At 40.6% G+C, this 16094-nt stretch overlaps 2 long non-coding RNA genes across 4 annotated transcripts in view; one reads left to right on the top strand and one right to left on the bottom strand.

Annotated features, from left to right (window-relative positions):
- LOC112545491 (uncharacterized) overlaps nt 1–16094 on the bottom strand; it is a 186179-nt gene that overhangs the window by 47743 nt on the left and 122342 nt on the right. Inside the window, exons 3-4 of one of the 3 annotated variants that reach the window (XR_012906696.1) lie at nt 8295–8535; nt 5964–6196 (exon numbers count right to left, since the gene is read on the bottom strand). The exons of the other annotated variants lie outside the window; for them this stretch is intronic. This is a non-coding gene — a long non-coding RNA (uncharacterized LOC112545491). The remainder of the gene's footprint in view (nt 1–5963; nt 6197–8294; nt 8536–16094) is intronic. 3 annotated transcript variants of the gene reach the window in all.
- LOC142831070 (uncharacterized) overlaps nt 1–16094 on the top strand; it is a 57440-nt gene that overhangs the window by 3620 nt on the left and 37726 nt on the right. The window lies entirely within an intron of this gene.

Here is a 16094-nt window from a genome sequence, read left to right as displayed (position 1 = left end):
AATTAATAATAATTGGGAATAATGAACGCTTCCAATTAAACATAGCACTGAGTTGGCTTATAATAAAAATAAAACAAATTGATTAACAATAGAATATAGTTTAAGCGATGCCAAGTAAAAGGAATAAAATAATAAGAGGTTACAAGTAGGAATGCGAACAGGTAACCGATTAACCAGTTACCCAGTAAGCATCATTCTTACCAAGTGATGTTTACCAAGTACCTGTTAACTGGTGCCCAGGAACAGTCTCTCGCTCACAGCCCACTACTGTGGGGTGAGGAGCCAGCAGCAGCTCTAGTGCTAGGACAGGAGCTGGGAGCCTCTTGCCACCAGCAGCGGCAGGAGCCCCGGACCGGGAGCCCACTTAGTTGGTAAATGGTTAACTTATTCATCAGCATTTTATAACACTAGTTACAAGGAAATAGAAGTGGAAAACACATCTAAATGTCTAAAGCTTAATCTAGCAAGATGCAGACTTTGTTCAAGATGGTTTCTCACCATATTCCATTCCCAGAGACTTCAACGTCTCCCTCTCTCAGTCACAAGCTCTGTTCCCTGGAATTTCTCTAGTGATGGATGCCAAAGATAGCTTCTGTCCTTGTTTATATCTTCCAGTGTTCAATGACCTTGCTTCATGAGGCAGAATGACCTCATGGTCTTTTTCCCTTCCTTCCCATCCTTGTATGTAAATAGGACTTCCAAAGTTTGAATTCCACCAATTCTGAATTTTTATGGGTTACCAGTAAATATATATATACACACACCTTCTTTCCTGTCTGGTCATAGACTAGAATACATATTATTAATTATTCATGTAATTTCATCATAGGTAATTCAGCTGATTAAATTCATCTCAGGTTCAGCTCCCCTGTATTTATAGACCAGTAAATCTTTGAAATAGATGCGGAGGGTTACCTCTCAAAGTAAAGTTTATTCAAGCTATGTGGAAAGTGACATGAAGTATGATGTTGACGGAGGTTCCATGCTTCCTCCCTCCCCCCACTGGTGTTTGCTTAAATGTTAATTGTTCTGTTTCTTGCCATCTCATCCACACGTTGTCTTGGTGACCCTGTGTACTGCTTATATGTAAATATGGACCTTCATTTTCTTTGCCTATAGATCAGGTCAGTCAAAGAATCCAAAACATATTGGATATGTCTAGACTACATCCCTCTGTCGCCAGAAGGATGTAAATTAGACACACCGACATTGCAAATGAAGCGTGGATTTAAATCTCCCATGCTTCATTTGAATAAAAATGGCCACCGTGTTTTGCCTACTGAGCAGTTTGTTGGCAAAAAGCGGCTATCAAGACGGGGATCGGGCAACAAAGAAAGCCTTTGTCGGCTGATCCCTTAGCCTGTAAACCTCATTTTACGAGGCATATCTTGGTAGAAACTGGTGGATCTCATTTTGGGGTACACATACAATCACAGAATACTAAAACTGGAAGGAACCTAGAAAGCACATCAAGTCCAGTCCCCTGCACTCATGGCAGGACCAAGCACCATCTAGACCATCCCTGACAGGTGTTTATTTAACCTGCTCTTTAAAAATCTCCAATGATGGAAATTCTACAATCTCCCTAGGCAATTTATTCCAGTGCCTAGCCACCCTGACAGTTGGGAAGTTTTTCCCTAATGTCCAACCTAAACTTCCCTGCATCATCAGAGGGACATGTACCCCTCACTGCCTGTCTTCTGGTATAAAAAAAAGGAAGTTGGAGAGCATATACTCATATTTTCAAAAGCAATTATTTTAGTCTGTGCAAAGAGATGGTGTTTAAACCAGCTGAAAATATTCCCTTACATGCAGCTCAACTCATGAAAGAAGAAGATTTTAAAATGTACCGTTTGTGGAGCACAGGCACTCTTGCTGTTGTTACAGCTTACAGTTTCCACAAGAAGCACTGGAAGATGCTGCCAAAAAGCATCAACAGCTCTGCAGACTGCCTTCATTGTAGGTGATTCCTCCCAGGCCACAGCCACTCACTTTTCAGCAGTACTAGACATATGTGGGACCTCTGGCACAGCCAAGCAGACTATGATGCAAGGCAACTGCAGCCACTCCCTTGGCAGGCTCTCTAACCATAGGGTCTCAGCCACAAGTTATGCAATAGTTCCTTTCCATTAGTAAGTGTGTCTAGGCCAGTAGGTACAGAGCTGAAACCTTAAAGAGTCAGAACCCTCTTTGTCAAATGTCCATTTTAAGTATTTTGAATCAGAGAAACTATACTTAACTCTGACACCTGGTCATTTGAATCTCATTTGGAGAAGACTGACCACTGAGCTAAAAAGATTGGTCACCTTTTAAAAGGTCACCATTTTCTAGCAGATACTGCCATTTCCCCTATAATAAGAATAAGAAAACCTGTGTATGTCACATGGCTGTGTGCCATATCAGCTAGCCCATGATAATTTTTAATGGTAAACTTTGTAGATTTAAACTCCCTGGAACCACACATCAAAATCCCTGAAGGGTCAAATTCAGCCCATTGAACCTATCAGGTAGGTGAAGCAAGCTGCATGCAGTTTAAGGATGTGTCTAGACTACATTCCTTTTCAGTAAAGGGATGTAAATTAGGCATGTTAATATTGCAAATGAATCCAGTATTTGAATTTCCTGCACTTCATTTGCGTAATGGCAGACGTCGTTTTTATTCGAAACAGGGCTTTTTCAAAAAAAAACCCGGCAGTTTAGATAGGGATCTTTCAAAAATAAAACCCTTTTTTGAAAGATCCCGTAAACCTCATTTTTAAGGGAATACAGAATCTTTAGAAAAAAGTGTAGATGGGCCAAATTTTGGAAAACCCTCTTCCAAAAAAAAAAAAAATTGGAAAAAAGTGTAGTGCAGACCTAGCCACAATTTATGTAGCTGTTGAAACTTTAGGGTGAAAGAGACTATATGAAGATAACAATTGTTAACTACTGTTTTCTCCTGAATTAGAAAAATATCTGATACTGAAATGAGGAGTTACTATGATCAACTAACGGAAAGCAACCAAAATAACCTTGGCTCATAGTGAGATGGCTCAATTATCGATCTCTTGGGAAACCAAAAGAATATACCAGCAGTATTAAAAAGCAATGGCTTTATGCCTTATGTCCATATATTGCATCAGGATCACAGAATTTCTGGATTGCACAAGAACATACATGGAATAGACATGACATTAATATAAATTAATCTACAACTCTAAAAGCCATATGTTTTAACTACAAGATACCTGTATACACTTGAACCTTCCCATCCTCTGCCATTACAATCTATCCAGTTTCAGTACAATGTTTTAATTATACATTTGATAAACTGAAGCAATAGTAGAGAAATAATATTTTTTACTCCAAGAATCAACTCTGATGATTCAAAAGTGAGAACAATTTTTTCCCCTAGGCGCCTCTTCCCCTTCCTTCCCCCATAGATTCGCAGGATTAATATGAGTCTGGCTTTAGGGTTTTACCAGTAACTGCTGCAAAACAAGTTCTGATTGGCTGATTCAGAAATTGGGATTCTGGGCAGTGTTTTATAAAAGGATAATGTATCTTTAAGCCTAGGTGCCCTTCAGGGAAATGTATTGGATAAATGTCTTCTGAAAAGCCTGTAAATATTCCATCGCCTCACTGTCATTACTACCATGAAATGATAATGAAGCATGAAAGAAATATAATTCCATATTCAGATGACAGCATTAGCCTTCATAAGCAAACTGAAATATTTATTAGTAAAATGTTCGGTATCTACGCCTGTAATCTAAAAAAAGGACAAAAATGTTTTATAATAAAAAAGAGATTGAATGCAGAGGTAAAATCTGGTTGGCTGATTTTATTGCTTATTATTAAATCCTGGCAAAACAATTATTTTTTTCTTTTCATTAGTAAGGCACCCAAATTAAAACTATGCCCTCAGGCAGTGAGGTTTACAGTAGTGATTAAAAACAAGAAATTGTGATGCATGGGGTTTTTGACAATGGCATAATCAAATTCATTCATATTGTTCAATCTTTCACTGACAAATATTTTTACAGTGAAATATACCAAACAAAGAAGCACATACAACTACTATCAATACATAGAAATTAGGGAGACTTGTTATTATTTAAATAGGGAACTGATACAATTTTTCTATAATCTTGAATGCAAACATTAGAGTGTAGTTAATTAGGGTAATTATTGTCTAAATTGTGCTTAATTGTTTTATACTGAATAGGAGTCATGAATGAACCCTCTTGGATTTCTACAAGGCACAGAAGTGAATACTGTGTAGTTTAAGCATTTAGATATAATTTAATAAATTTTGATTGTATTTCCTATAAGTCAGAAGATATATCCTGAAGCATGCGGAGACAGAGATAAACACAAGCCATGTGCCTTGACCTCTGTTTCACCTTATTGAAAAAGAGGCGTAAAACAGTCATTTAGTACATTAGCATCAGAGAGCATTCACATACTCTAAGCACATTCTAAAAAAAGGTCTTTGAAGTGAATGAAAAATTAGAAATTCAAGTGACCACGATCAATTCTGAAACACTGCACAAAATTAATTACAGTTTTGCATCAGAAGCAAGAATGTAGATTTCAGACAGTCTGTGTCATTTATCTCTAGCAGTACAATATACAAGGCGATTAAAAAGCCAAATCTGTTCCCACCCCCCCAACTCTAAGGCCTATCAGAGGCTGTGAAGTACAAATGATTAACTCCTAATTATTCAAAGGATTGTACAGACACTTCAACTTGAATGAAATTTGAAGCAAGTCACAGGAGCTACAGAGGGACACATTTGCTGCTCTTTATCAAAATCTAGTCTGAATATCACTGACAGAATCCAGATAAATTGCACAGTAATCTGGCAATGGTTGTGGAAAGCTTGCTCTGCAAAATCCAAATCTCTAATTTCTATCTGTTTTTAATTGCTGCCTTAAATTTGCATTTTTATACAATTGGCTTAGAGAATTTATTCAGTTCTTTAGGCTATTCCAATAAAGCTGAGTCCCATTTCAAACGGTATCTCAGGAACCCGCTTACATTAAATAAGCACGCTGTGTTACAAAAATATTTACTGCCATAAAAAAGAATTTGTTATGAGGCATTCAGAATCCAGAGGCCAGAGAGTCTTTTCTGAATGCCCCCAGAAAAAACATATATAACCCTAAAAATTAAGTGCATGGCACAGAGGTTGCGACTTAAAAAAATTCAACACAAGATAATCAGTGAAGGGGAAATGTGTGTTCTCTGTAGTACAGAGTAGGCATAGTCAATTGTCCAAACAGAAGTCAAACCACTGATCCAACTTTTTGCAGAGCAAAAGATCAGAGAAAGAAGCCATTGGGCCAAATGAAACCATCCAGCCCACCCAAAGCAGGATACTGGGCTGGACCCCACACTAAATCCTCTAGTCCTTAAGATATTATCTACCCTCTGACATGATTCCACAGGCCCTATTAAGAGTTTATGACATCCCTAAATTCCCCTTGCCCAAAAACCTAGAGAATGCCATCACTTCATTAGCAATTCCTCAGCAAACTATTCACAGCACCAATTCATGCCAGAATTGGGTGCCACAGTAAGAGAGTGACAATTTCTGATTGCACTCTGCAAAAGACAGAACATCTGTGGACAATCACACAAAACCCCTGAATGTTCCAAAATGTCTCACACATAACTAAGGTCAAGATTTTGTCATGGGTATTTTCAGTAAAAGTCTCAGATAGATTGTGCACAACAAACAAAAAATTTACAGAAGCTTGTGAGCTTTGTCTGACTTTTACTAAAAATATCCAGAGGAATCTATCAGTCAATGCCCTGCTGCTGAGGTATTACCACCATAAAATTTAGCATAGCCCATCATCAACAAACCAGGTAGTTTATAAACTGAAATTATCCTCCTTTTCTAGTAACCCCGTCATCTTTACAAAAGCTTCCCCTACATTTTTAAATAAGTTCAGTCACATGTGATTTTACTCACCAGGGCCTAGTGTAGACACATCCAAAGCTTCAAGATCATTATTGCCCAAATGTACAAGGACCACATCAAGTTCCAGTAGGCCCCCTTCATATGGAAAGCCACAAAATGGTCCCACCTCATCTCCCTGACACTTGAGGTAACCTTTGCCAATGCAAAAACCCCATGGTGCTTCTATATGAGGGCTGGCAGCTCTATTCTTTGCCCAGAAAATAATGTTCATCCACGGTCCACGCCTGCATGGGGAGAATGAAATCATAACACAAAAACATGAAGAGAAAGAAACTAGATGCTAGACTACTCATGTTCAGTTTTGCTAATGCCCAATGCATCTCCCAAAACAGCCTGAATACCAATGGCTCTGACTTCTTCCTGACAACCTGCGCCATCACAGCCACATCTCTTAAAAACATAAAAAGCAATATGTCCCAAAAAGCTTTGGAGGAAAAGGAAATAAATATAAAATTACACACACACACACACACACACACACAGACACACCCTGATCACAGAAGGATGGGTAATTCAGTACAGCAGCCACTGGACATGCATTCTTCAATAAATGTCTCCTCCTCAGGGCGATGAAAATGTGAAGGCCCAAGACCCATTTGTCTGCTTTATGAATTAATTACCTCAATGTGCCCCTAGATCAGGGGTGAGCAAATACCAGCCTACAGGCCGGAGCCAGTGTTTGCTCCTGGCGAGCCCCCCACTGCTATATTTATTTGTACGGCCACAGGTACCAGTGATCGCTGCTCCCATTGGTCACAGATTGCCATTCCTGGCCAATGGGAGTTGCAGGAAGTGGTGTCCCAGTCCATGCTGCTTCCCACCCCATCTCCCAAGCAACGTGAGCCAGGGATTCAAAGTGGTGGCAGGATCCAGAGTGTCCAGGCAGCATACTAAATTACTCCCTGACATCCTTTCCTGGCCCACTGTGCCCCACTTCTCTGCAGTGGTGGGAAGCAGAACACAGAGCCAGGGCGCTCTGCTTCCCACTGCTGCAGTGAGGCCAAACACAGCAGGCTGGGAGTGGGCGGTGGGGGAGCAGAGTAGGCTGCCTGGTTGCTCCTCTCCAAAGCACAGGATCTGGGGTGACCACCCCAAATCATCCTATGCTCCTCATCCATAACACCATCTTCAATACTGTGCCAGGGGAAGAAATGCAAATGGGATGTTTCTACCCTGAAACATTTTCTGTAGCTGCAAGGAAAGGGAAAAATCGACTGTGATTTGGATGGATGTAACAGCTCCCAGCAAATCAAAGGTGTTTTTAGAGGTTCAGTGAGAGAAAATTGGGCCATGATTGTCCACTAAGAGGGAAGTGTCACTGGTTAGAGAACCCACAAAGATGCTCTGCCTAGACAGTTGGTGTAAGAGGCGAATTAAGCAGTCAGCGTGATATTCACAATGTGCAGACCTCTTTTGTAGTTTGTAAAATATAAAACAAGTGCCTATATATGATGCTACCCCAAATAAGCACATTTTGCCTTTTATCGCCTCAGATGAAAAAAAAAAAATCCCTCATACTCATTAAGCTCATCCTTCTGAAATATGTGGAATCTTCATGTTCTCAGTAATACATCTCATTTTCTTACACAAAAGAAAACCAAGTCTGACAGGCTTTCTGTAATTCTGAACTGTACATGCCGCATGTATATTATAACCCCAAAATGATAAGCATCTACCTCAAACCCTAGAATTTAGTCACTTTATTATCATCATAAATTATTAGGAAGAAAAGTATAATTTACAATTTGTAAATTTATCCTAGTCTATCCGTTAATAATACACTTTACAGTTTGTGTCTGAATTTTAGAAAATACATGTACAGTAATCAAAATTCAAGAAGCATCTGGCATGCTATCTAGGCTTCCTCAGTTCTTCTGACAGTTTTGCTATTGCTTTAATTTTGGTACTACTTTTCTCCATTACAATGTTTTTATAAGGTAATTTATACAAATCTTTTGTAAGATTAGAGATAAAAAAAAATCCATTTAACTGTCCAGTGCATCTTATATGAGTTCTACAGTGATACACAATTTTTAGCAACAAATTTCATATTCATGTCCAGATGTTAGAATAAAGTAAGACATCCACAATTCCTAGTAAACGTTTCCCATACAGACCTACTTTTATTTTTGCCCCATGGGATTATAACACTATGGTAGTATAAATGCTAATAAAAGGAATCTTTTCTAATTTAGCCTGGTATTTATTGCCTTTTCTTAATATTAGTTTTTTTCATATTTGATGTTACTTTAAGAATTAATATCCAATTCCACTTCCAGCTAAAAAAGATAAATGTTTCATCTTAGTTCATCCAAAGCATACCTCCATTTCATGCTTCTCATCTTTGATTCCTTTGAATTGCTATGGTGTCAACTATGAGAAGTAGCAAGACATGTCGCGCTGAAGCAGGATTCCCTAAAGCTGATTCCTGCCAACGTCAGTCAGTGTCCACTGTACTCTGTATGTTTATGCCAGCTCAACAATGCTGCTGTAATCTGTGCCAGCTTTACAGAACTTCATTCAGCTGCAGCAAATGCTTCATACCACTCTCTCTCTGATAATCCTTTAAAAAAAAAAAATACTGTTACTTTCCTTCTTGCCACCTTTCCCTATTCCAGAAACGGACAAACCAGTAGATCAGTGGGCTTCCAAACTAAAGATTGTACTGAAGGGTCAATTGATGCTGCAATATGATACATCTTTTAAGTTGGTCTTGCAAACTTTACTCCATAGCTGATCCAATTTTGCAAGATGCTGAGTCCCCACAAGTTGTTAGTGTAAGTAGACATTGAGGGTTCTCAAAGTTCTTTCTGGATCACATCCTATATCACCACTTCCTTCTTTGCCAGCACCAACAACTCCCACCAAAGCATGAGTTCACCCTGCAGGACAGACAGCACATCAGAAGCAAATCTTGCTTATTGAACTCATGAAAATACTCCCCATGAAATAAACAAGATTTATGTGAGTAATTGATCCATACTTAAAAAAAACAAAAAAAACAAAAAAAAAACAAACACAAAAATATTTTGTTCTTCTTTTGGCAGTTTGGAGGTGACCTGAAGAAAAGAAATTTAGCTGTGGCCTTTTTTGGTTTCTTTGGATTCCCTGTATAGCATAAAAACATCTGAAAGGTTATCTTTTTTTAAAAAAATTGGTTTTTACTTGTTTTGCCAGATGCATCCCTTAGAGAATCCAGAGATAAGCAGAATAGTGATAGAAATGTAGCCGTGTTAGTCTGGGGTAGTTGAAGCAAAATGCATGACAATGTAGCACTTTAAAGACTAACAAGATGGCCAGACCCACTTCCTCAGATCAAATAGTGGAAGAAAGTAGTCACAAGCATATATACCAAAGGATACAATTAAAAAAAATGAACAAATATGAAAAGGACAAATCACATTGCAGAACAGAAGGGGGATGCGGGGGGGGGGGGGGGGGGGAAGGGGGAGGAAGGAAGGTAAGTGTCTGTGAATTGCTGATATTAAAGGTAGGGAGAGTGGGATGTTTGTGAGTTAATGGTATTACAGGTGATAATTGGGGAAACAGAGATAAGCAATGTGACTCACCATTCTTAAGTGAAGGAACAGAGTTGGATCTCTAACACAAAAGCTTTTCTTCCAAATGTTTGCTAGATATTTAAGTAACTGTCTTCTTTTTTAAAAAAAATGTTTAAATGGTGTGAATAAAAATCACTTCCTCTCAAATTATTCAGTTTTCATTTTTCTGGTGTATATAAGGTTACTACTTTCTTCGCTAGTCATTCATGGATACTTTCAGCAAAAATTCAATGCATAACCAAATTTCTAGAATTAAAAATTAACAAAAAAGTTTGTGTTCTTTTAAAATCATTTCTCTCAGGCCTTCTTCCCATTTGTTTCTTCTTTGGGTCAATATAAAGAAAAGACCATTTGTTTAAGAAAAATTCTACTTCTTATATAATATTTTATCAAAGTATCTTTATAAAATGTATTTTACAAATCCTAAATAACTTTAAAATTTACTAATTAAAAAATCTTTTACTAAGCACTGTAAAACCTTAAGTACTTTGACACAAACTGCCCAAAAAGTAATTGTCAAATTCATAATTAATTGCTTAAAAACATAATAACCTTTATTGAAACAACTAACAAAGAAAAATTAATTTTCTGTTGTGGTTGGAGTTTCTGATATTGTAACCTATAAACAACTAAGGGTGCATATACACTAAGAAAATTAGTACCCATATTATGGCAGCTATGGACAATTTGTGAGTTAAGCAAGTGAAGCAAACAGGATTAAGTGCTGAAGCTTAGCACAGGTTTACATAACACAATGGTAAAAATGCCTATATCATACCTACTCTGGCACTTTGGCACTGTAGCTGCTGTAATCTGGGCACTAATTCTAGGATAAGTAAGGCTATATGGTCAATTGCAACCTCTAAACTGACTTCTGTTAAGATTATTTCTGTAATGTTTTAGTTGCTGAAAGCAAGGCTGGGTCTAAAGCAGAGGTAGGCAAACTATGGCCTGTGAACCACATCCAGACCATCAGGGCTTCTAATCTGGCCTTTAGGATTACCATTCGGCGTCTTAGTGGGGCTAAGGCAAGCTTAATGCCAGTCCCAGAAGTGGCCAGCATATGTCTCCAGCCTGGAGGGTGGTAGGGTAGCGGACTGAGTGTTGTCTCACCAGCTGGGGCCTGGCACCATCCCCACAGCTCTGATTGGCCAGGAACTGGAAACTTCAGCCAACAGAAGCTGCAGGGAGGAGGGGGACGATGCCTGTAGGCAAGGGCAGTACACAGAGCTGGCTGACCCCTCGACCCACCCACAAAAGCCAATGCCAGACATGCCAGCCACTTCCGGGAGTGGCATAGTCCACTGTGCTGCCAACTGGGAACCACCTGAGATAAGCCGGCCCCAAGCAGAGCCCACACCCCAAAATCTCCCACACCCCAACCCCAAATTCCTTCCATCACCCCTGTGCCTCAACCCTCCGCCTTAAGCCCCCTCCCACACTTCAACCCCTGCCCTGAGCCCACCATACAAGTTTCCCTAACCAGATGTGGCCTTCAGGGCTAACAGTAGACCCACACCTGGAGTAAAGGCTTGCCTACAATTAAGATACTGCATTTGTACTGCTCTTGTGCTTCAGAAAAGACACTATTTACACCAGGAATCAGCAACCTTCAGCATGTAACCCATCAGGGTAGTCTGCTCATAGGGCACGAGACATTTTATTTTTGTTGACAATCCACAGGTATGGTTCCTGGCCATTGAGAACGGTGAGCTGCCATGCCTGAGGACGGTCAACAAACAAAATGTCTCACCACCCACCAGTGGACTACCCTGATGGGCCATATGCCGAAGATTGCTGACTCCCATCTACATCAATCATAGAATCCCTCCCTTCAACATAGACACTCCACCTCCATGAGGGATGATAGCTGGGCCAATAGGAAAATATGCCAAGTGTCTAGTGCCTGGTCTATGCTAGGACATTATATTGCTCAGGGATTTAAAAAATTCACACTGCCTCTTGGGTAGGGCTTTCTATTTGCAGAAGAACAAAACCCTTGCCCAACTCCCTGCCCTGCCCATTCCTCAAGGCCCCTCCCTTTCTCCAAGACCTCATCGCCAGCCACTCCTTTCCCCTTCTCTCTGTGGCAGAGTCCCGGCAGCACTCACCTTAGGTGGCTCCCAGAAGCAGCAACATTTCCCTCTGCCCCTACCTGCATGGTTCCTGGCCACTGAGAGCTGTGGAGTTGGCCCTCACAGTAGGGGAAGCACGCTGAGCCCCCGTGGCTTCCCCTATGCCTAGAAGCCAGTGGGAAATGTTGGCAGCTTTCCAGGAGCTGCACCCTGCCTTTCCTACTGCTGGCAGCCAACCAGACTTTTAAGGGCCCAGTCAGCAGTGCTGAGAGGTGGGTGCAGCTTTTCAGTGCAGATGAGCACTAGGTGTATCTCATTCAATGCACTAAATGCCCCAACAACTATGTGGATGAAACCAGTTACTGTGCTCTCAAATGAACTCACACAGGAAACCAACAAAAGGCACCATATCACTTGTGCCTGAAAGCTTTTCAAAAAGTGATCACTATATGCCTGACACCTTAGTCCTCATCCTGAAAAGAAATCTGTTCTATATCTTCAAAGGACTAGCCTGAGATCTTAAAATCCTAACTTTGGTAGATACTAAAATTCATGGACTGAATAGGAACACTGGATTTATATCTTATTAGAACAATCTATAATCTACTAACTACCTCCCTACCTGCCTTCCCCCCCCCCCCCCCCCCCCCTTCCTTTCTCCATTTATGACTGAAGATGTATTTATGGACTATTTCACCTTCCATGGGCCTTTGAAATGTTTGTTAACTACTTATGCTAAATAATATGTTCAACCTTTTATTTAGATGAGGCACTATGTTTTCCCAGACCTGAAAAAGAGATCTTGTAAGCTCGCTCATCAACACAATATGATCCAATTAAAGATATGACCTCATCCACCTGGTCCCTCTAAGGGTCTAACTGCACAAGTTCCAGTGCTGTTACCAGTATTAATTTTATCATTCCCTCCCACTATCAGCATAACTTTCCAAAGTCAAATATTCCAAAACCTCAAGGCAATTTAACTGATGGGCAAATCAATTTGATCTCATGTCTTGAATTTTTAAGTATTCTAGTGTAGGGTTGTTAAATATCAATTAATTGAATAGTCTATTTACCTCATTAATTCTTATTGGTTATTCGACTATTCTATAGTACCTCAGGGTGGGGCTGGCAGCCAGCATGCTCTTGCCCCTCTCCCAAGAAGCACCCTGCCACTCCACGCTGCTGCCTCTGTATCAGAGGCAGCAGCACAGGGTGCCAGGTGGGTGCTGGTCGGTGAGGAGAGTCAATTTTAAAAACCAACTCTGCTCATGGATCGGCTGCCTGTCGCTTCAAGCTGCTGCCTCACGAGGCAGCAACACAAGGTGGCAGGAACCACTGTTGGGGATGGGTAGGGGTGCTGACCTCCTGGACCCAGTGTGATCTGGAACACAGCTGGACTGCTTGCCCTGCGCCGCGCCCCCCCCTCCCCCCGGCTCCTAATACACTTTAAATGTAGAGCTGCAGTGGAGGTAGGTCTTGGACCCGACATGAGCCAGGACTAAGTCGGGCTGCTGGCTAGCCTCCTAAAAAAAGGGCGGGGAATGCATGTAGTATATAGCATTAACTTATAAACTTTTGCTTATTGGTTAATCAACTACACTATTATATCCTTATTGTAGTGCTCAGTAGAGTGAGGGTCACATCAGAATGCAAGAAATCCAGATTTGTCCCAGACTCAGCTGCACCAAAACTGAGATACAACTAAGCCATAAACTCATTTTTAAACTGGTAGGGGCTAGAGGAGAAAGGAAAGGCTATTCAGGTTACAGGTAAAGGAATGAGAAGCGGAAAGTTAAGGTGGAGTTTTGAAGGCCAGAGAGCAATGGTCAGAGAAGAAGGAAGGATATTTGCATGTAACAAATCAGCAGCCTTCTCCTTCCCCCTCTTCCCAGAACAAATGTTGAAATTCATCACCATTCTGCAGCCTCTATAGACAAGTGGCACACCATCCTCTTCTAAGTTAATTTAGTTCCCCTTCACACATAAGAGTGTTTGTAGCCTCAACCTCCTTCCCAAGTGTTTCCACTATTTCTGTGACAGATTGCCCAATTCAACCATGCAGTTGAGCTACAAATGTTTTAGCACAATAGCATTTCTTCCTCATCCAGTTTTCTATGGTGCTTGGAAAAGTCTGGTGGAGGCTCTGTACTGGACTGTCTTGCTATGCAGAGATTCCACAAAAATTATCCCTGCTTTTAACAGTTTGTGAGTGTAAAATCATAAAAGAAGAGATAACACAGCTCCACTCAGCCGCCTCTCCTCCACAGAAGACTTGGAACTGGAGTGTACAATAAGTAAATGCTTAAAGTAAATGTTTTAAAAGAGAGAGATAGAAATGGTGAAATGAAAAGTAAAGTGCACTGAAAACATGTCATGATAAAGAATGGACAACAATATTTAATATTTTAACACTCTTTTCTCATGAAACTACCACTTTAATATTTATAAACACAAATATAATGTTGATGTTTTGCAAGCTTCCTATGTGTTCTAGCATTGTACTCACTGATGTCTTAGAACATAGAATTATAGTGTATTCAGTATAAGAATCTCCAGATAGATCATGGGGAATTACACACATGTTTTGGAAAAATGGAACCCTTTGGATTCAGGCATGAAGAGGCCACCAGACTGAATTCATCCCTGGTGCGATTCCATTAATTTTGGGGCACATTTTTCTAAACTCTGAAAAAATACAAAAAGTTTATGATTAAACATCTAACCATTTGTGTATTGAATGGCTTCAGGCTGAGTGACATGATGCAAATGTAGGGCTGTGTTTTGACACTTTCTGGCCATATAATACAAGTCCAGGAAGAGGTTATTAGAACAAATTATCTTTTTAAAAAATATTAGATTCTTTTAAAATAAATCTTACTCCTTACTCCTGAGGTTTGGAACTGGGAACCACATATAAAACTCACCTCATTCATACAATGTGGACAATAGTTTAAAGTTACTTTCTGCTCCTGTAAATTTAAAGAAGAACAATAAAAGGGAAGGGAAAGTACTTCCTGAAAAATAATAATCCAATGAGTTTGTGCCATCATAAATTAGGTGAATATGAGGCATCTGAACCAGCTTGTAAACTGTTCTAGGCAGAGACTATATATTTTATACACATGTATAGCCCCCAAGTACACTCTCAGTGCTCCATGGAGAAATATTTTGTTTCTTTGCTTTTCTGTAACAAAAACTAAGTGCTAAATCCTGATATCCCTATTCAATTTCATTCATTCCCTTATGGTATGTTTACACTTGCACCCTAGTTTGAACTAAGGATGCAAACGTAGGCATTTGAAATAGTCAATGAAGCGGGGATTTAAATATCCCACGCTTCATTAGCATAATCTCGCCGGTGTGTTACTCCGATCAACAGCTGTTTCGAAAGTGAAAATGCATGCCGGGACACATTAGTTCGAACCAAACCCCTTGGTTCAAACTAACGTTACTCCTCATTTTTTGAGGAGTAATGTTAGTTTGAACCAAGGTGTTTGGTTTGAACTAACACGTCCCAGCATGCACTTTCACTTTCGAAACAGCTGTTGATCGGAGTAACACACCGGCGAGATTATGCTAATGAAGCGTGGGATATTTAAATCCCCGCTTCATTGACTATTTCAAATGCCTACGTTTGCATCCCTAGTTCAAACTAGGGTGCAAGTATAGACATACCCTCACTGATATCAACTGTTTTCCTTGAATCTTTATTAAATCAAATCTGGTTTAAGATTTCAGGATTTGGTCCTTACACACACATGAAATAGCTAGCTGATGCAGTAGATATGTAACATATCTCCATGGAGGTATACAATAACATTCATTACTATTATTCCTTCCCTTTAAATCTCTAGCAACATTTACAACAGGGATGGGCAAAATATGGCCCAAGGGCCACATCTGGCCTGTAGCACAATGGGAACCTCAGCCAGGCTCCCTGCCTGTCCTGCTCCTGAAGGCAGCCCCATGTTTTTCTCTGAATGCTGTGAGCACAGGGAGAGAGGGAGAGAAGTTTTGTGCACTCCTCTTGCCCCCAACATAATCTTGCACCTCCCATTGGTCAGAAACCAGCCAGTGGGAACTGCTTGATTGCAGGACAGGCAGCGCATGAAGCACTTTTCCCTCCTCCAGACTTGGAGCATTCCAAGCAGTAGATGGCCCCTGCAATTGGACACACTGAGCAACGTGCAGGGGCATGGAACCTGGCTGAGGAACGTACAGGGACCTGGCTGAGGAACCAACCTGTTTTGCTGTTGGCCAGGAGCTACTCAGGAAAACACCTCCCATCTAGACCCTACCTCTGGTATCCCAGCTCCTCTCTACCCCCCCATCCCGCTGCCCCCCATCTGCATGCTACCCTGTGTAACCCAAACCCTCTGCACCCCCCTCTAGCACCCATATTCCCTCTCAGATCTTGAACCCCCAAACCTCTATGCCCAATCACCCTTCTGCACTCCTGCCCCAGGTCACAACTCCCTTCCAGA

Source organism: Pelodiscus sinensis, chromosome 12 (genome assembly GCF_049634645.1).
Source record: "Pelodiscus sinensis isolate JC-2024 chromosome 12, ASM4963464v1, whole genome shotgun sequence".
NCBI classification, from domain to species: domain Eukaryota; kingdom Metazoa; phylum Chordata; order Testudines; family Trionychidae; genus Pelodiscus; species Pelodiscus sinensis.
This window is presented reverse-complemented; position numbering and strand designations above follow the sequence as displayed.